At 36.6% G+C, this 20,311-nt stretch overlaps 1 protein-coding gene across 1 annotated transcript in view; it reads right to left on the bottom strand.

Annotated features, from left to right (window-relative positions):
* Positions 1 to 10,884: 10,884 nt before the first annotated feature.
* Positions 10,885 to 20,311, bottom strand: part of LOC144234475 (uncharacterized) — a 556,590-nt gene continuing 547,163 nt past the window's right edge. Inside the window, exons 13-14 of the mRNA XM_077767823.1 lie at positions 14,825 to 14,947; positions 10,885 to 12,557 (exon numbers count right to left, since the gene is read on the bottom strand). The gene's annotated coding sequence lies outside the window, so the exon portion shown is untranslated. The remainder of the gene's footprint in view (positions 12,558 to 14,824; positions 14,948 to 20,311) is intronic.

Genomic DNA, 20,311 nt, shown 5'->3' with positions numbered 1-20,311 from the left:
CTGTAGATCTGAATACACGTGATTTAAAGAAATGAATGATCTACCTCTCACACAAAATACAGTGATGGGAGAAACGTAAGTTAGATATTTTCATTAGGGAGGGAGAAAAAGGGAAAAGAAAAATGGGAGATATACAACAGTAACTAGTCTATTATAATTCCAAAATCCTTACAAGCATATGTTTCCATGTCTGACAATTCTCCAAGGGATCTTGTTTTTTCCCTTTGAGTTGTATTTCCTTTTGCCTAAATTGTAACCTGTGACTAGAGCTGAATGCTCTTCTCTGCTTGCTTCCTTCCCATAGAAGTTTGGGTGTACCAAGGATACTTTTCATTTCATACCATTGCTTTCCTTTTAATCCAAGCTGCAGTGTTTCTGTTAGTATGAATTTCTTAAAATTTTTTGGATTTTTCAAGTGATATTTTTGGGGTTCATGCTATTAAACAAAAGCTGTTGACATAAAAAGTTTGAGGCAAAGTCTTCTTTACCTTCAGCTCCCACTAAAGTTTCTGTGGGATAATGCCCTAAAACTTTATTAGAAGCCCTATATTTTTAATTGAGAGAAAATGTGAAGTATGCTCTTAGGCACTCTTAAATAGCTTACTTGTCTGCTTGAAAAGGTATATGAGGCACCACTTTAAATCATTCTGAAGTCTTACAAGCTACTTTAAGGTCATTTTTTAGACCATGTTTTCCAGGCAGTGCCCTGGATCTGGACTTTGCCTGAAAGCTATTTCTTAACTTGACAATAGTTTATCATCTAGAGGGGCTGGAAATGAGAAACTGTTTTATTTTTGAACCAAAGTCCTGGATTCTTTATATTTAATTACTTTCTAAGAGCTCTTATTTCTTTAGTTCTTTTCTCGTATTATTATAACCAGCTGAAGAAATCAGATGGAATTTCGAAAACTATGCCTGGAAATTTCCTTAGGCAGATTATCCAGTTCATTAGGTATATTTAGTTTCCAAATTTCAATGGCTATTAGTAAATTTCACACAACTACATAACCAGGGGTTTTTCTCCTCCAATTTTTTTTTTAATGTTTATTTATTTTTGAGAGAGAGTGAGAGAGAGCATGAGCAGTGGTCAGAGAGAGAGACAGACACAGAATGTGAAGCAGACTCAGGCTCTAAACTGTCAGCACAGAACCCCACACGGGGGTCGAACCCATGGACCACAAGATCATAACCTTAGCTGAAGTTGGATACTTAACCAACTGAGCCACCCAGGAGCCCCACCTCCAACTTCTGCAAAGTGTTTACTCGCTTTTATTTAAGTTCTCACTGACAAACTGATTAAGACGTTATAATAGGCAACAAACTTTATTTGCTGACAAACCGTAGCCTCCTCCAACTGCTTCTCAGTCTTTGTTTCAAAGTGAAAAACCTACTTTTTAGGTTTGGCTATGGCATCAAATACTTTCTAGTTTTCTATGTGCCATTAAAATATTTTCTGGTTATCCATGTGTCAAAACAAACCATCTTAGACTTAATACTAGTAAATGATTACTTTTCCATGATGCTATCTCTGAGTTCTGAGGATTGACTGGTTTCCTCTAGTTTATTTTTACTCAGCGGTTTCTCAAAGGGTCTCAGTCAAATGGTGTCTGGGCCTGGAACCGTTTCGGAGTCTTCCTTCTATGTCTTGTAGTTCCTGCCAACTTAGGTCTGAGAGCACCTACATAACAACTCAGTGTACGGTGTCAGCGGTGCGAGAGCTTATGTCCCGAGAGAGACCACCTTAAAGTAGGATTGCCTTTTTAGACCTGGTCTCAGATTTTGTGGAGCATCACTTCCACTGCACTCTACTTCAATTCAAAGAAAAGGAAATTAGACTCCACATCTTAATGAGAATGCTATTAAAGCCTTTGCAGAAATGCTTTAAAACCTCCACAGTCCTCTTTAATGGATGTGTAGATGTATCATATTTTTTATGTGAGATTTAGTTTTATAAATTAATAAGACTGACAAAGAGGATAAAGAATGTTTTCTTTTAAATATCTTAAAATAATCTTTCAGTAAAGTATCACTAAAATACCGAGGGAATGTGTCTACATGTATACAACTGCTACAGAGCACTAATTAGGAGATAGGATGTCACTGACCTAAAAATGTGAAAACACAGGAAAATGTCATTTTATATCACTGTAGATGAAAAAGATCCAAACAGGGTGATGATATTTTATCAGATTTCAGAGACCAGGAAAACGGTTGTCTCGTGGCTCTCTGCCATGCTTATTGTAGCGAGTTACGTATTATTTTTAAGAAATTTTTAGAAGGAAATAAGAAAATGTGCTACATTTGTGTGACTTGAGAGAGGAAACCAAAGTGTAAGGATTATAGAGAGACCAATTCGGCCTCCAAAAAGCTGATTTATGTTAAAATGGCTTTTCCATCATTTAAAGTGTTCCAAATTTAGAGAAAGCTATTAGGAGAAGATCATTCACTGAGGAAACTTTATTTGTAATTATGAGCCTCCATAATAATGTTATATAAGGAAAAAGGAAAATTTTAAGAAATTCACGTGTTTTGAACATTTATTTTTATTCAGGTGTACTGATATACAATGTTCAATTCGTTTCAGGTTACACCACAGTGATTCAACAATTCTATACATTATTCTGTGCTTACCATGATAAGTGTACTTACTTTCTGTCACTGTACAAAGTTATCAAAATAGTATTGACTATATTCCCTATGCTGTACTTTTCATTCCTGTGACTTGTTTCATAACAGGAGGTTTGCACTACTTAATCATCTTCACTTATTTGGCCCATCTCCCCAACTTCCTCCTCTCTAGAAACCACAAATTCTCTGTATGTGTGATTTTGTTTCTGATTTGTTGTTTTTTTTAAATTTGCTCATTTGCTTTTTAGATTTCATATATAAATGAAATCATACAGTATTTGTCTTTTTCTGAATTCTTTTCACTTAGCATAATACCCTCTATGTCCATCCATGTTATTGAAAATGGCAAGATATCATTTTTTTATAACTGAGTAATATTGCATTATGTGTACCACCTTTTTTCCTTTAAAAATATTTTGAGTAGACAATTTTTGACACACAATGTTACATTACTTTTAAGTGTACAATATAGTGATTCAAAATCTCTATATATTATGCGAGGCTCACCACAAGTGTAGCTGTCACTGTACAACGCTACTACAATACCGTTGACTATATTCCCCATACGAAGCCTTTTATTCCGGTGATTTATTCATTCTATAATTGGAAGCCTGTATCTCCCACTACTCCCCATTTTGCATTTTGCCTATCCCCCATTCCCTTTCTCTCTGGCAACCATCAGTTCTCTGTATTTATAGTCCTGATCTGTTTGGTTTGTTCATTTATTTTTAGATTGCACATATGAGGGAAATCACATGGTATTTGTCATTCTCCATCTCATTTCATTGACCATAGTCCCCTCTAGGTCTATCCATGTTGTCACAAATGGCAGGATCTCCTCTTTATTTATGACTGTGTTACATTCCATTGTATATATCTACCATATCTTCTTTATCCATCCATCCATCTATAGACACCTGGGCTACTTCCATAATTTGGCTATTGTAAATAACACTTCAAAAAATATAAGGGTGCATATATCTTTTCAAATTAGTGTTTCATTTTCTTTGGGTAAATATCAGGAATGGAATAACTGGATCATACGGTATGTCTATTTTTACTTATTTAAAGAAACTCCATACTGTTTTCCACAGTGGTTGCAACAATTTATATTTCCACTGACGGTACAAAATTGTTCCCTTTTCTCCACATCCACACTAACACTTGTTATTTCTTGTCTAGTCATTCTGACCACTGCAAGGTGATAACCTACTGTGGTTCTGAATTGCATTTCCTTGATTAGCGATGTTTAGCATCTTTTCATGTGTCTGTTGGCTATCTTTATGACTTCTTTGGAAAAATGTCTATTCGTGTTCTCCATTTTTAATTGGATTATTTGGGAGTGGTTTAGTGTTCAGTTATGAAAGTTTTTTTAAAACGTATTTTAGGTATTAACCATTTATCAAATATGATTTGCAAATATCTTCTCCCATTCAGCAGGTTACATTTTCTTTTTGTTGATGGGTTCATTTGTGTGAAAAATCTTTTTGTTTTGGTGTAGCCCCAATAGTTTATTTTTGTTTTAGTTTCCCTTGACAAGACATATCTATAAATATGTTGCTAAGGCCAGGATTCAAGTGATTGCTGCCTATGTTTTCTTTTAGGAGTTTTACGGTTTCAAAACTCACACTTAAGTCTTTAATCCATTTTGAGTTTACTTTTGTGTATGGTATAAGAAAGTGGTCCAGTCTCCTCCTTTTGCATGTAGCTGTCCAGTTTTCCCAGCACCATTTGTTGAAGAGACTGTCTTTCTCCAGTGTGTATCCTTGCTTCCTTTTTGTAGTTTAATTGACCATATAAGTAGGGCCTCACTCTGGTCTCTCTATCCTTTCCATTGCTTTATGTGTCTATTTTTAATGCCAACACCACCCTATTTTGATTACTATAACTTTGTAGTGTATCTTGAAATCTGGGATTGTAATACTTCAAGACTTGTTCTTCTTCCTCAAGATTCCTTTGTCCATTCAAAGTCTTTTCTGATTCCATATGCATTTTAGGATTATTTGTTCTAGTTCTGTGAAAAGTGCTATTGGTATTTTGATAGAGATTGCATTGAATCTGTAGATTGTTTTGGGTAGTGTGGACATTTTAAGAGTATTAATTTTTCCTTTATCATAGCTAAACAAACAATTGTAAAGAGGATGGGAAGCTACTGAATTTGGGAACTGAAGATTCATAAGGCACATGAGACTTAATTATTCCTGCGTGAGGATAACCAAAACCTTTAGCCCTAGCCCTGTCCTACTTATGAAGCCATCCTTAATATAGAGATAACCATAATGGATTGTGGCCAGTGGATCTGCAACATTCCTGTCTCAGTGAAAAAACAGACACTATTTTGCGGTGGATAAATCAGGGAATCTTATAGTTATGCCATTAAATTTTCATATCTTCCAATTATTCTTATTTCACATAAAGACGTGGTTCCCTTTGGGGTGCCTGGGTGGCTTAGTCGGTTAAGCGTCCNTATAAGACTTGAACTTCAGGGGAAAGAGTGGACTACAGGTATTCCTCCTGCTTTTGTGACAATTTTTTTCCTATGAATCAATACATGAATCAATACATCAACATTACTTATTTACAAAACACATGGGTTTTGGTTAATGTAACTATTGTTCAGAAAGACGGATTCACTCACCCTATGTTAAAAAACAATCAGGTTTCCAAGCCACGTACAACAAGCCCTGCACTGTTGTGTATTTACTGGCTTGTTCTGGGTGAACACATAATCTGATGTCTTATGAGAAGAGTACTTGGATGCAAGCATGCATTGCTCCGTGTTGCACTTCTGCGTTAGCCATTATTATTGCCATTTGATAGATGAGAAATAGAGGTTTGGAGAGATTACAGTGTTCCCTTTAAACCTGCTTTGTTGAGTTGTATCATCAATAGATGTTTTAGTTTGTCAAATGCTTACTCTGGTTCTATTGAGATGATCATATGGGTTTTATTCTTTCTCTTGTTAATGTGATTTAGTACATTGATGGATTTGTAAACACTGAATCCCACTTGCATCCCTGGAATAAATTCCACTTGATAGTGGTGAAAAGTTGCTTTAATGTATTGTTAAAATCAGTTTTCTCCTATTGTGTTGAGCACTTTGCATCTGTGTTAATCAGATATTGTCGTGTAGTTTTCTCTGTAGTGTTTTTGTCTAGTTTTGGTAGCTGGGTACTGCTGGCTTCATAGAATGAATTTGGAAGTTATCCTTCTACTTTTTGGAATAGTTTGAGAAGAATAGGTGTTAACTCTGAATGTTTGATAAAATTCACCTGTGACCCATCTGGCCTGGACTTTTGTTGTTGGGTGTTTTTGATTACTGATTCAATTTCACTATTAGTAGTCAGTCTATTCAAATTTTCTATTTCTTCCTAATTCAATTTAGGAAGATTGTATGTTTCTAGGAATTTATCCACTTATCCTAGGTTGTTCAATTTACTGGCCTATAAATTTTCTTTTTTTGGAAAATAAATTTTCATAGTAATTTCTGTGGTGCTGGTTGTTGTTTCTCTTCCTTCACTTCTGGTTTCATTCATTTCAGTCTTTCTTGATGAGTCTGGCTAAATTTTTAAATTTCTTGATCTTTTCAAAGAACCAGCTCATGTTGCATTGATCTTGTATGTATGTATATGTTTGTGTATGTATATATATATATATACACAGTAGTATATACATATGTGTATATATATGTATATACACATATAGTCTTATTTCTGCTCTGATTATTATTTCCTTCTACTAGTTTTTGGTTTTGTTCATTAAAAAGAAACTTCTGTGTATTAGTATATTTGAAATTTTTCTTATTTTTCAGGTAGGCCTATATTCCCAGTTCACTCTTAGAACTGCTTTTGCTATCTTCCAAACATTTTGGACTATTGCGATTTCACTTCAGTTTGTCTCCATGTTTTTTTAAAAATTTCTTTTTATCATGATTGACCATTTACTGGGTTAATAATGAATTTAGTTTCAATATATTTTTGAAATATTTACCATATTTCCTCCTATGATTTCTAGCTTCATAGTGTTGTTCTCATAAAAGTAGGTTGATAGGATTTTAATCTTATTACAGCTAGTGAGAATTGTTGTGTGTTTTAACATGTGATGTATCCTGGATAATATCCATGTGCACTTTTAAAAAGTGTATATTCTATGCTTCCACTCATACGTGAATCTTGAGAAACTTAACAGAAGACCATGGGGTAGGGGAAGGAGGAAAAAAAAGTTCACAAACAGGGAGGAAGGCAAACCATAAGAGACTCTTAAATATAGAGAACTGAGGGCCATTGGGAGTAGGAGAGAGGGGAAAGTGGGTGATGGGCATTGAAGAGAGTACTTATTGAGATGAGCACTGGGTGTTGTATAGAAGCCAATAAATTAAAAAACAAATACCATTTGAGCTGGAGTGCCTGGGTGACTCACAAAAATGTATATTCTGTTTCTGATAGCATGTTCTATATGAATTTCTTAGGCCCATCTGGTCCAATGTGTCATTCAAAGCCAGTTTTCTTGTTGATTTGCTGCCTGGATGATCTATCCATTAAAGTAAGTGGGGTGTTAATATCCCCTGCTCTTACTGTCAGTTTGACAGTTTTTCTGTTAATATTTGCTTTATATATGTAGGTGCTTCTATGTTGGGTACATAGATATTTATAACTAGTATATCCCTTAGCTGAACTGATCCTTGAAGGACATTGTTTCCTTCTTTGTCCTTTGCTAAGTTTTTATTGTGGTCTATTTTGTCTGATATAAGTATGACTACCCTGGTTGGTTTTTATGTTTGTATGGTATGTTTTCTCCTCCTTTTACTCTCAGTCTGTTTGTGTCTTCAGGTCTGAAGTGAGTCTCTTATAGTAGCATATAGATGGTTCTATTAAAAATCCATGTAGCTAGCCATGACTTTTGACTGGAGCATTTAGTCCATTTACATCTAAAATAATTACTGATATGTTTGTACTTATTGCCATTTTGTTAATTGTATTCTGGTTCTTTTTGTAGTTCTTCTGTCCCTCTCTTCTTCACTTTTTTCCCTTGCAGCTTGATGGCTTTCTTTAGTATTATGCTTTGATTCCTTTCTCTTTATTTTTTGTATATCAAAGTTTTTTGATCTGTGATTACCATTGGATTCATATATAACATCCTCTGCATACTGCAGTCTACGTTTAGCTTATAGTCACTTAAGTTTAAACACATTCTAAAGCACTAAATTTTTACTCTGCCATATTTTATGTATATGCCCTATTTTACATCTTTATATTCTATGTATTCCTTGATTATTATAGATATAATTAACTTTACTACTCTTGTTTTAACCTCCATCCTAGCTTTATATTTTATTGGCCATTTTTACTATGTTTGTTTTTACGTGTAATTTTTTTTTAATAATAATTTTCTTCTAATTATTAGCTTTACTTTCCACTTAAATAGTTCTTAACATTTCCCATGAGGCTGGTTTAGTGGTGATGAACTCCTTTAATTTTTGTGTGTCTGGGAAAGTATTTCTCCTATTCTGAATGATAATCTTGCTAAGTAATCTTGGCTATAGGTTTTTCCTTCAGTACTTTACATCATGACACTTCNTGTAATGTTTCTGTTTTCCCTTGTATATAACTGGTTTTTTTCAGGGCACTTTTAAAATTCTCTTTATCAATATTTTCTACCATTTTAATTTTGAGGTGTATTGGTGTGGATCTCCTTAGGTTCGTCCTGTTTGGGACTCTGACTCTCTGTGAATACTAGACATGGATGTCTATATCCTTCCCCACATTAGTGAAGTTTCCAGCTTCAGTGAAATTTTCTGCCTCCTCCTGTCTCGTTCCCTTTTGGGATCTCTATAATGTGAACATTATTATGCTTGATAGTGTAGTGGTCCCTGAACTTATTCTCATTTATTTTATTTTTTCTCTTTCTGCTGTTTAGCTTGGTTACTTTCCATTTCCCAAATTACTGATCCATTCCTCTGCAACTTCTAATTGGCTGCTGATTTCCTATAGTGTATTTTTTATTTTATTTATTCTTCAACTCTTCGGTTCATTGTTTTTTACACATTTATCTATTTTTTAAAATTTTTAACATTTATTTATTTTTGAGAGACCAAGAGCATGAGCAGAGAGAGAGGGAAACAGAGAATCTGAAGCAGGCTCCAGGCTCTGAGCTGTCAGCACAGAGCCCGATGGGGGGCTCAAACCCACAGACAGATCATGACCTGAGCCGAAGTCGGACGCCTAACTGACTGAGCCACCCACGCACTCCTCTTATCTCTATTTTGAAGTTCTTACTGAGTTCACCCACTTTTCTCTCAAATCTGGTCAGAATCTTTATGACAATTAGTTTGAACTCTATCAGATATATTCCTTATCTCTTTAAGCTCTTTTTTGTATGATTTTATTTTATTTGGGTCATATTCCTATATCTTTGTTTTGTCTCTTTGTATGTATTCTATGTATTAGGTACATCAATTACAGCTCCTGATCTAGAAAGTAGTGGTCTTGTAGAAATTGTCCTGTGGTGCAACCCCATTTGGTCGCCAGAACCAGGATCTCCAGGGGTATTCCCAATGGGGGCTATATGTAACCACCTTCTGAGGTTAAGCCTCTATTGCTGGGGAACACAGATTTTTAAGGCTGGCCCTTAGCTTTGCTGGCTACAATGAGCCAGGATGACAGCTGTGGGTATACCAACATGTAGAATTTGTTTTCTGTACAGCCAGCTGAGTCCTTGCATAGAAACTGCAGGTGTGATGTGTGGGGTTAGTTTTCTTGATTTCCAAGATGAAAGTCACTTTGGAGAGGCACCTATGGGAGTGGGTGAGTTTATGGAGTATATTTGAAGGAAGACATTGTGTGCGGCACTTGGTGCTAACAAGACAGATGGAGAGGGTTAATGCTAGCTCTGCAAGCACCCACCTATTTAAGCTAGGGAAGAAGGGGAGAAATAGTACCTACCAGCAGTTTTACTTCTAGAGAAATCTTCTGGAGGTCCCTGCCTGTCCAGCACACATGCTTCAATTAGTAATTAATCATCTCCTCCATGTATAACCCTGGCATTTTTCAAAGAGCTGCTTCTATGCTGTCTCAGGCTGAATTATTTAGTATCCTGGCTCTTTAAGGGTGCAGTCTCCATTTCCTATAGCTTTCAGACTCTCCTAAAGTTAAGCTGCACTGATTTTTGAAGCCAGATATTATGGGCGCTCCTGTTCCCTGTGAGCATCTCCAGGGCTGGGGGCTGCCAAGGGTGAGGTCTGATCCCCTTTCACCTGTGTGCTTGCGATGTGTCTCCTGTTTGTGGTTATTCATGCTGAAGATTTGTTTCCCAACTTCATTTTCTCCCCTCTTTCCTTTTCAACATAGGCTCTTTGTGACTAGCTGTGGAAGAGCTATGCTACCAGTCTTTCAGCTTTAGTACATGTTCCTTCAGTGTGTCTATGGGATGAGCAGAACTCAGCATCCCGATACCCTTGCATCTTCCCTCTCCCATATCAGGCTTCTAACCCATAGTTCAGAGACTTATATTTTGCTTAGTTTCTTCCTCAAGCTTAATAAGGTTCAAAGCAAGAACTGATTAGTTTATAGACTATGGAGCCAAACAGCATGGGAAAAAGTAGGCAAAGGGGGTAACGGTACCTCATTTTCTAGTTCTTAAGTAGTCAAGACTGAGAATTAAATGTAACCTAGAGAAGAGATATTTTGGAGGCAACCTGTGTCATAGTACAATAGTTAAAGGGATGCTTAAAGGCAGTAGCCTTGAGTCAGAGACTTGGTCCAAATTCTTGATTTAACACATTACTTCTGTGACCATCGGGAAGTTACTTAACATCTCTGATCTTTAGTTTTCTAAAGTTTGTAAAATATTTAGCAGGTTGAAAGTATACAATTGTAGCTATTGTATTACCATTATTTTATTTTAATTTTTAAAAATTTACATCCAAGTTAGCTAGCATATAGTGCAACAATCGTTTCAGGACTAGATTCCTTAATGTCCCTTATGCATTTAGCCCATCACCCCTCCCAAAATCTCTCCAGTAAACCTTTGTTCTCCAGAGTCTCTTCTGTTTTGGTCTCCCTTCCTGTTTTTATATTATTTTTGCTTCCCTTTTGTTCATCTGTTTTATATCTTAAAGTACACTATGAATGCAGTCATATATTTGTCTTTCTCTAATTGTGCTTAGAATAATACCCTCTAGTTCCATCCACATAGTTGCAAATGGCAAGATTTCATTCTTTTTGATTGCCAAGTAATACTCCATTGTGTGTGTGTGTGTGTGTACACACACATACACCACATCTTCTTTATCCATTCATCCACTGTTAGACATTTGGGCTCTTTCCATACTTTGACTATTATTGATAGTGCTGCTATAAACACTGGGGTGCATGAATCCCTTCAAAACAGCATACCTGTATCACTTGGATAAATACCTAGTAGTGCAATTACTGGGTTATAGGGTAGTTCATTTCTCAAAATATTTTGAGGAATCGCCATACTGTTTTCCAGACTGGCTGAACGAATTTGCATTCCCACCAGCAGTGCAAAAGAGATCTTCTTTCTACACATCCTCACCATCATCTGTTGTTGCCTGAATATTATCCATTCAGACAGGTAGGAGGGAGTATCTCATTGTGGTTTTGACTTGTATTTCCCTGATGATGATGAGTGATGTTGAGCATCGTTTCATGGGTTTGTTGGTCATCTGGCTATCTTCTTTGGAGAAGTGTATGTTCATGTTTTTAGCTCATTTCTTCACTGGATTATTTGTTTCTTGGATGTTGAGTTTGAGAAGTTCTTTATAGATTTTGGATACTAACCCTTTATCTGATATGTTGTTTGCAAATATCTTCTCCCATTCTGTCAGTTGCCTTTTAGTTTTGCTGATTGTGTCCTTCACTATGTAGAAGCCTTTTATTTTGATGAGTTCCCAATAGTTCATTTTTGCTTTTGTTTCCCTTGCCTCCAGAGACTTACATAAGAAGTTGCTGCCAAGGTCAAAGACGTTCTTGCCTGCTTTCTCCTGGAGGATTTTGATGACTTCCTGTCTTACATGTAGATCTTTCATCCATTTTGAGTTTATTTTTGTGTATGGTGTAAGAAAGTGGTCCAGATTCATTTTTCTGCATGTCTCTGTCCAGTTTTCCCAGCACCACTTCCTGAAGAGATTGTCTTTATTCTGTTGGATATTCTTTCCTGCTTTGTCAAAGAATAGTTGGCCATACATTTGTGGGCCCATTTCTGAGTTCTCTATTCTGTCCCATTGATCTGAGTGTCTGTTCCTGTGCCAGTACCATACTGTCCTGATGGTTACGGCTTGAAGTCTGGGATTGTGATGCTTCCTGCTTTGGTTTTCTTTTCTAAGATTGCTTTGGCTATTCAGGGTCTTTTCTGGTTCCATAAAAATTTTAGGATTGTTTGTTCTAGGTCTGTGAAGAATGCTGGTGTTATTTTGATTCTCCTACTTAAAGAGGTCCATAAAGGACTGAGGAGTAAATGTGCCTAATTTTTTAATATCTTAAGCTCTTATTCCAGCCAAGGAATTTCCCCATCTCTTACAAGATTAAAATTTCCCATGAAATTTAGGAAGAAGCCTAACCCAACCTTTATTTCAGACTTTTGTACCCAGTTTCTTTTCTTCATTCATTAAAAATAAAATACAATGATTTTATTCATTTAAAGCTCAGAAAGTCCACATACAAATGTATCAATCATGGGTACATTTAAATTGAGAAAAAAAAATAGAACAATTCCAGGTGCAATCCCACCTCATCTGTTCCTTAAACTTAGCGTTTAAGTCCCACGTTTGAAATTTTCAGCCTTGCCATCCTCTCTATGGCATGTGTCTGTATGGGATATTTTAAATGCAAACAGCAGAAGAGTTTTTATACCAACTGCTGTTCTCCAAATAATACTTCAGCCATCCGCATCATTGACACCAGCTGTTTCTGTTAAGAACAAAAGAGTATAATTTTTTTGAATGAATTCATGAATTTGATAAATCTGTTCAACCTAGTTGATCAATTGTGGCCATCACAATTAAAAAAAAAAAACAAAATGAATGGAGACAGTCCTGTGGTTTGTAAAACTTGACCATTTACAAGAACATTTGGGCACAGCCTGAGAAAGCCTGAAGATATTTTGTAAAACTAGGTGAACCAAAACATAATTCATCAAAACATATTTAGGAAGCACTATGATAGGCCCTGAGGGAAAACAAAAAGTGTGTACAAGCAGACTCCCTATGTGAATAGTTTATAATTAATATTTACTTGTCTCTTTTGGTTGTTGTTAGCAAATATGCCATATTATTGTGGAAAATATTCAGCCTCCCCACAAAAGCCATTTTAATCCATTTCATAGCTGAAATAGAAAATCGATAGTCTAAAAGAAACTAATAATGACCTAGCAAAATGTTTCTATGGTGAAACTCTTTTCCACTTTGATCTGAGGATGGCTGAACCAGCTCTATATATTAGCGACTCTCTCGCAGCTCCCATCATGTCTTCCTCCCCCATTCAACAGGAGCTGAACTACCCCTGCCCCAACACTGCAGGATCAAACTTCAGAGATTTGAGGGCTAAGAATATTGCACTTCCTCCTCTGGATTTGGTGCTAGGAACCTTTGGATCGTCCTAAAGCAACTGTGCTGTGTGCGAATCATGGCTCGCCACCAAGGTCATATGAGGGTAGGTCCCATTCTAATATGACTAGTGTCCTTAGAAAAAGAGAAGATTAAGATATATACGGAGACCAATGAATGACCATAGGAGGATACAGTGAGAAGACAGTCATCTGAAAGCCAAGGAAAGATGAAACAAAACCTGTAAACACTTTGAATTTGGTCCTGTCGCTTTCAGAACTGGGAAGAAAATACATTTATGTTGTTTAAGCAATCCAGTCTGGGATATTTTGTTATGGCAGCTCTAGCAAATCTACCCGGTTACCTGTCACCTCTATTCCTCTAAGGGTTTTAAAGACTAGCAAACTCCCACTGATTGTTTGTTTCCAATATGATTTCTCCATTCCCTGTGCATGAATTCACCTAGACCTTTTTCTAATGACTATACCTGGATGAAAGAAAAGGCGTTTTTTTTTTTAATATTTAAGAGTTTTGAGGAGTAATGAGGAAGCTTATATAATGTCCAAGATAATTCAGGAATTACTTTTTCATATTAATTTTTCAAACTCCCACATATCAAAAGACTATGTATTCAGTAATGCATTTGAATATTGGGCATCATAGTAATATCCATATACAAGTGGTATTACCCACTTTATAAGGTTGGTATACAAACATAGTCAACTCTTGTTTATCCACTTAACCTTCAAATTATGGTAACCTTCCATTTGGAAAATTCTCCTGAACCCTATGAAATAATGCTGGAGCTCACTTTCCTTTTTCTAAACACCAGATAGAGAACTGGAAAGTCCTATCAGTGCAGGGCTACTGCCATATTACTATTAAATGGTTGCTCCTAAAAAGGATACCCTGATACAAGGAACACTAATTCATTATACAGCGATGGCCATGCTGGCCTGCTTCTTGTCTCAAAGGGTCTAATACCTGCAGGTACATCCTGGCTCAGAAATAATATGTTATGCTAGCTCTAATCTCAAAACAAAAACAAAACAAAAACAAAACCCACCTGGATCCATATTATGATCAGGTTGCCAGCCGTATCTCCTATAGTGACAGACCCTCTGGGGCTTTTCGTGTCCTTTATCACAAACTAGCCTTGGATTCTGCTATCAACTGAATGTTAATGTCCTCCAAAAGTCCTATGTTAAAGCCTAATTCCCAAAGTGACAGTATTTGAAGGGGAAGCCTTTGGGAGGTCATAAAAAGATCAGTGCTGTGCTGAGAGGGAGGGCCCAAGATAGTGACACAGGAAGATCCTGAGCTTACCACCTCCATGGACACACTGAATCTGCCTGTTTATACACAATTCTTCTGGAATTAAAATCAAAGGCTGAAGAGATTCTGCAAAACAAAAGACCACCTAGAGAACAGCAAGAGAGATGGAGACAAGATAACAGGGATAGGAGATAACCTAGCACTGGTAACTGTAGCTGGGGGGATAGTACTAAGGGACTATGAACAGATTTTCAGTGTTCCAGGACAGACAAAAGCCATGGTTTTTAAGGGCAACTGTAATATAAAAGAACTAGCCCTAGAGTCCTCCCAAATGGCTAAGGAGATGTTGGAACTTACTGGGTCAGACGGCCTGGTGAGCCTCACTATTTGTTTCCCCTCCAGCTTGATAGTACAGATAGAGTCAGGGTCCTCATACCTTAGCTGGCCTGTTGCCTCTAGGCCACACCAATCTTGGATGCCCTGGAGCATTAAAGAAACATGGTTTAAAACAGCAACTAGAACATAAAAATCCCAGCCCTAGAGTTCTGACAAATGGCTTGGGGACTGCTCAAACTTTCACTGGGTTTGAGTGACTACAGTTTATGCCGCCCTTCCACTTTGATAGTATGGTCAAGAGCAGAGTTGGCTTATCCTAGAGGTGGCCTATCAGATTACTAGCCCACAACAGCTCCAGCCATCCCTTTAAGGCTGCCACAGGGTGGCACACACCTAGTCACCCCTCATCAGTGCTCACTGCAGCTCCAGCTTTCTTGCTAAGGTGATACAAATCCAAAGTATTCCAGAATGCTCCAGGCCCATACCACTTTCGTTCCAGACAACTTGCAAGAGAACTCTCCATGTCCAGCACCGTGGGAACTTTTTTTCCATGCCCATTTCAGCTCCATACTGTGCACCAGGATACCACTGTGCGGAACATTCCTGGGAACTCCTGGCCTGCACCCAGCATGTTCCAGCCACTCCCTAGGGCATTACCTAAGTAAAGTGCCCTAGAAAACCTCCAATCCATGCCTGTCTAGGCTCCAAATGCTCCCCAGGGGCATCCCCTGCAGAGAGTACTCCAGAACTGTCCAGATTATACCTACACAAGTATCAGCAGTCCTGTCAGGGCACTCTTTGGGTGGAGAGTCTCTGGACTCCCCACAGCTTGTACCTAGTTTAGTTTCAGTTATCTTTCTACAGAGAGTGCCAGGACTATCCCAGCCCCTGTCCACTAAAGTTTCAGCTGTCATGCCAAGGAGCTTTCTGTGACAAGAGCCCTGGGACTTTCTTGGCCCATGCTCACTTCATCTCTGGCTATCTGACAATGGTGGCCCCAGCTGTAATGCCCTGGTACCTCTGGCCCATGACAAGCAGAGCTCCAGTCAGCCGAAGTCACCAGGCACACGCAGTCTACACGAGGGCTGACCATGCACAAGATCATTACTTCACAGTATCAAGAGCTTAAGAGAAGTAGCTGTTGCACTTAATTCATAGAAACAATAAAAGAAAGGTAAATAAAATGAGAGGAACTCGTTCCAAAAGATTGAACAAGACAAACCTCAGGAAAAAAAAATTAAGTGACTATAATCTAGATGGTAATGAGTTAAAAGTAATAGTAATAAAGATATTCACGGGAATGTGGAGAGGAGTGAATAAACTCAGTGAGAACTTCAATAATAAAACAGAAAATATAAAAAGAACGAATGAGAGTTGAAAATTACGAAAACTGAAATTAGAAAAATATATACCAGAAGGAATAAATAATGAATTTGAGTATGCAGAAGAATGATCAGTGATCTGGAAGAAAGTAATGGGAAACACCCAATCTGAACAACAACCAAAAAAAATTTTTAAATGAGGATACATTAAAGGATCTTTTGCAGTACCTCAAGTAAAGAGGCAGAAAACTTACTTGAACAAGTAATAGTTAAAACTTTCCTAACCTGGTGAAGGAAATGGACATCCAGGTTCAGGAAGCACAAGAAATTCCAAACAAGATGAACCCAAGGAACACCACACCAAGATACATAATAATTAAAATAACAAAGAATGGGGCCCCTGGGTGGCTCAGTTAAGCATCCAACTCTTGATTTCAGCTCAGGTAGTGATCTCACAGTTTGTGAGTTTGAGCCCCATGTTGGGCTCTGCACAGACAGTGCAGAGCCTGCTAGGGATTCTGTCTCCCTCTCTCTTTGCCCCTCCCCCACTTTGTGCTCCTATGTTCTCTTTTTCTCAAATAAATAAACTTTTTAAAAGTTTTTTGAATTAAAAAGTAATGTTTATTTTTGAGACAGGGACCAGAACACGAGCAGGAGAGAGGCAGAGAGAGAGGGAGACAGAGAATCTGAAGCAGGCTCCAGGCTCTGAGCTGTCAGCACAGAGTCTGAAACGGGGCTGAAACTCACAAGACACGAGATCGTGACTTGAGCTGAAGTCTGTTGCTTAACTGAATAAGCCACCCAAGCACCTCTAAATAAACAAACTTTTAATAAAAATAACAAAGATTAAAGATAAAGAGAAACTCTTAAAAGCACAGGAAAGAAATAACTAGTATGAACAAGGGAAACTCCTTAAGGTTATTAGCTGATTTTCAGCAGAAACTTTGCAGTCTAGAAGGGAGTTGCATGATATATTTAAAGTGCTAAAAGGAAAAGACCCTGCAACCAAGATTACTCTACCAGGCAAGGTGATCACTCCAAACTGAAGGGGAGATAGAGTTAGCAAGACTATACTTGATCTTAGCTAAAAGGCTGAGAACCTATGGAGTTCCCTAGACTAACAAAAGTAACAGAGTTCATTAGCAATATAAAGTAAAGGTAGTAGATCAATCATTTATAAAAGTAGTAAGAAGGTTAAAAGACAAAAGTACTAAAAGAAATTATATCTAAAATGTTATTTAAAATAACATAAAAATATGTAAAATATGACAACACATATATAAAATGTGGACGAGGGAGTAAAAATAAAGTACCTTCAGCATGTTCCAACTTAAATGACCATCAACCTAATATAGAATGCTATTTTCATAGAATGTTATATATGCACCTCATGGTAAACGCAAACCAAAACTATACTAGAGACACAAAATAATAAAAGGAAAGCCACATGTAACAGTGAGGAAGGTTATCAATCACAAGGAAAGAGAGCAAGAGAAAAAGAAAGGAACAAAGAAGAAATACAAAAAAAAAAAAAAAACAACCACCAAAGAACAATTTAAAAATGGCACTATGTATATATGTGTGTGTATGTATATATATGTATATCTGTATCTGTATATATACAGACACACATATATATACAAATCAAAAGACTTAGGGTGACAGAATGGATATAAAAAAAACAAAAACACCACTCAGGCATATGCTGCTTAAAGATACTTACTTCAGACCTAAAGATAAATACAGACTGAAGGGATGGAAAAAGATATTTCACACAAATGGAAACAAAAAAAGCAGGATAGCAATACTTCTATCAGATGAAAGGCTTTACAACAATGATAAATGGATCAAATCAACAAGGGGTTTTACCATTGTAAATATCTCTGCAGCCAACACTGGAGCACCCAAATATGTAAATCAACTATTACCAGACATATAATACAATAATATTGACGGTAATACAATAATATGGGACTTTAACACCTTACTGATATCAATGGATAGATCATTCAGGCAGAATATCAATTAGGGAACAGAAGGTTTCAATGACACATTAGACCCGATGGACTTGATACATCTAGAACATTCCATCGAAAAACTGTAGAATACACATTCTCTTTAAGAGCACATGAAACATTCTCTAGAATAGATGACTTGTTAAGTCACAAAACCAATCTCAATCAATTTAAGAGAACTGATATCAAATCCTTTTTTTTCCCAGCCACAAGGGTATGAAACTAGGAATTGATCACACGACAAAACTGGGAAAACAAACATATGGGGGTTAAACAATATGCAGCTAGACAACCAGTAAGTCAATAAAGAAATTTTAAAAATGCGTAGAATCACATGACAATTAAAATATAATCATCCCAAATCTTTGGGATGTAGTTAAGAGTTCTAAAAGAGAAATACTATATATGGCAACACAGGCCAATTTCAAGAAACAAAAATCTCAAACAATGTAACCTTGCAACTAAAAGAACAAAGCCCAAAGTTAATAGAAGGAAGAAAGTAATAAAGATCAGAGCAGAAATAAATGAAACTGAGAACAAAAACAAAATCAACAAACAAAACAGAAAAGAATAGAAAACAAATCAAGAGCCTGATTCTTTTAAAAGATAAATGATACTGATAAAGCTTAAAGTGACTCATCAAGAAAGAAAGAGAGGGGTGCCTGGGTGGCACAGTGGTTAAGCATCTGACTTCGGCTCAGGTCATGATCTCGTGGGTTTGAGCCCCGTGTCAGGCTCTGTGCTGACAGCTCAGAGCCTGGAGCCTGCTTCAGATTCTGTGTGTTTCTCTCTGCCCCTCCCCTTTCATGCTCTGTCTTTCTCTCAGAAATAAACATTTTTTTTTTAAAAAAGAGAAGAGAGAAGACCCAAATAAAATCTGAAATGAAATAGAAGCTACAACTAACACCACTGAAATACAAAGGATTATAAGAGACTACTATCAAAAATTGTGTGCCAAAATTGGAAACTTTAGATGAAATGAATACATTTCTAGAAACATACAGTTTTCCAAAATGGAATTAGGAGGAAAAAGAAAGCTGAAAAGATTAATAAGTAGAAATTAAATTGGTAATAAAAAAAACACTCCCAAAAAACAAAAGTCCACAACCAAATAGATTCACAAGTGAATTTTACCAAATGTTTAAGAAGACATAGTATTTATTCTCTTCTGAATATTAAAAAACATACATAATGAAGGGAAGCTTCCAAACACATTCTATGAAGCCAGAAATACCCTGATACCAAAACTAGACATAGACACTACAAAAAAAAAAAAAAAAAGAAAGAAAACTACAAGCCAATATCCGTGGCTAACATGGATGCAAAAATCCTCAACAAAATATTAGCAAACTGAATTCAATGATACATTATAAGGATCATTTAGCATGATCAAGTGAGATTTATTGTGGGTGTACAAGGATGGCTCAATATTCATAAATCAATCAGTATGACACACTACATTAACAAAAGGATAAAAATGGTATTTCAATAGATGCAGAAAAAGCATTTAATAAAATAGAACATCCATTCATGAGGAAAACTCTTAATAATGTGGGTTTAGAGGAAATATACCTCAACATAATAAAGATGATGACAAACCCACAGCTAATAGCATACTCAATGTTGAGAAACTAAAAGCTTTTTTCATAAGATCATAAAGAAGACAAGGATGTACACTCTTGCCACTTGTATGCAACATAGTACTGGAAGTCTTAGCCACGGAAATCAGCAAAGGAAAAGAAATAAAGGACATCCAAATTGGGAGGGGGGAAAGTAGAGTTTTCGCCATTTGCAGATAACATGATACTATACATAGAAAATCTTAGACTTTACCGAAAAACTATTAGAAATCATAAATGAATTCAGTAAAATTGCAGGATAATAAATTAATATACAGAAAGCTATTCCATTTTCTATCGTAATAACAAAGTATCAGAAAGACATAATTCAATTTACCTAGAAATAAACTTAACCAAGGAGGTAAAAGACCTGTACTCTGAATCTATGACTCTGACAAAAAATTGAAGATGAAACAAAAACATATATCATGCTCATGAATTGGAAGACTAAATATTGTTTCAATGTTTGTTTTGCCCAAAGCAATCTGGGATTCAATGCAATCCCTATCAAAGTACCAATAGTATTTTTCACAGAACAAGAATAATCCTAAA

This window comes from Crocuta crocuta, unplaced genomic scaffold (assembly GCF_008692635.1).
Source record: "Crocuta crocuta isolate KB4526 unplaced genomic scaffold, BGI_CrCroc_1.0 scaffold154, whole genome shotgun sequence".
Taxonomy (NCBI): Eukaryota; Metazoa; Chordata; class Mammalia; order Carnivora; family Hyaenidae; genus Crocuta; species Crocuta crocuta.
This window is presented reverse-complemented; position numbering and strand designations above follow the sequence as displayed.